Source organism: Egretta garzetta, unplaced genomic scaffold, assembly GCF_000687185.1.
Source record: "Egretta garzetta isolate BGI_Z169 unplaced genomic scaffold, ASM68718v1 scaffold220, whole genome shotgun sequence".
Classification (NCBI taxonomy): domain Eukaryota; kingdom Metazoa; phylum Chordata; class Aves; order Pelecaniformes; family Ardeidae; genus Egretta; species Egretta garzetta.
In genome coordinates, this window is record NW_009258414.1 from 3,477,389 (window position 1) to 3,479,223 (window position 1,835).

Here is a 1,835-nt window from a genome sequence, read left to right on the forward strand (position 1 = left end):
TCTTTTCCTCTGGCATTGTAGTAATTTAAAAAAAAGATCTGTTTACTTTGATCACCACTTCTTACTTTTACAGATTATTTGGTTGTTACAAGAAGTGCATCTTTTGTTGTCAAATTGTGTTTGCTTTTTTAAATCCGGTTTAAGCATAACTCATGCATCATCAGAAGGGTCAGTTCTTTCAGTACTTAGCTTTGGAGGTGATGGAATACAAATATGAAAATACATAGTGGTCCTGATACTGGTCTGGTACTCAAAAATCTTCCTAATGAATGCTAACTCATTCCTGGTATCCACGGTGTTGTTTTTAAGTACAATTCATAAATGTTCCACCAGCTTTCTTCTTTCTGATACAACAGTACAAAAACTTGGAGAAACTGAGAAGTCCAAGCGCTCATTTTCCAGATTGTCTTCTGCATTTAACCGTTCTGAGGATTTACAGCATGGTGCTACTGAATTGAGTTAAAGCACCATCTGAATTGTATTCATTAGTTTACTCTTACATGGTATAAATCTCCCAGCCTTATGAGCAAAAGGGCCTTTGGCCAGAAGTACTACCTTAAATTGCACTTAACATTAATATGGTTAATATTTTTAACTCTTTAAAGAGTGCACATCTATTCAATGTAATCTGTTCATTTTAATGGCTTAGATCTAGTATATGGAAGAAATTAAGTGGGTGTGTGTGGAAACCTCACCTCTGCTGTTAGAGGTAGAATAAAGAGCAAATAAATGATGCTTATTTTAGGTTTGTTTGCCTCTCCCAAGAATTTACTATTAGATTTCTTTCATCTAATTCACAGGACTGTGGACGTCATATTGGGAGACTTGTGGTGTTCTGTTTCAGACCTAAGTAGCTGATCTTAGGTAGATGGCTTATTGGTAATTCCCTCAAGATTTTCCATAATTTGCGTGGTATTGTTTCAGACAGGGATTGTCTTATACAATTAATATATATTAATTTTAAATTTCTTTGCTTGAGGCTTGGTTGGTCCTGGTTTTGTTTTCTCGTCCCAACAAACAGTCTTGAAGATAGTTAGGCAGTTCTTATTAAAAGCAACAATGGCTCTTTTGTACTTTAGAGTGTCAGAGGCTGAACCTTTGATAGAAAACGTAACCAAATAAAAACATTAAAGCACTGAAAATGTTGGGAAGGATTGCAACTTCGCAGATTTTGCTTCTGGCTCTTAGTGTAGTATTGTAGTTGCTGCAATTGTGTGAAGAGAAGTTAAGAGGCCTTTGCAGAGTGTGGGATCAGTAATATCTGTGACTTTACATGGAATGGAATTTTTGTGAAACGATTGTTTTTGAGGTGACAGTAAAAGCTCAAACCTTTATCATTGCTGAGCAGGCTGAAGTGCTTGAGGGCTTGAATTGTGTACTTTGAAGAAATGTAAGATTTCTGAGAGTTTCTTTGCTAAGAGTGTGCTGTAGATGGAAAACTGTATTTTGCATGTAGCATTTTTGACCTTTTTCCCTGCAAACTAGCAATTAATGTTTTCAGATGTTGTTAGTATATTCAATTAATATTTGATTATATCATACCCCGTAGATAATGATGTGAGAAAATTGCTCAATTTTTAAGAGAAAACATTGCCAGGTGAATTTCAAGACGAGCACTTTTATCTGGGTGAAAACTGTGCTGTGGCTACAGTCGGTTTTAAGTGTGCTGTGGTCCCGGTACAAATTGAAGGGGTAATTCAATTTGTGACTGCTCAGCAGTGGTAATTTGTGACCAAGGAGTGATCTGGCATGGAGGGCAAGAAGGCCCAACTGCAGAAGGGGTTAAACTGGCTGGAAGGAGGAATGCCAGAAACAGAGGCACCCCCTGTTAGCGA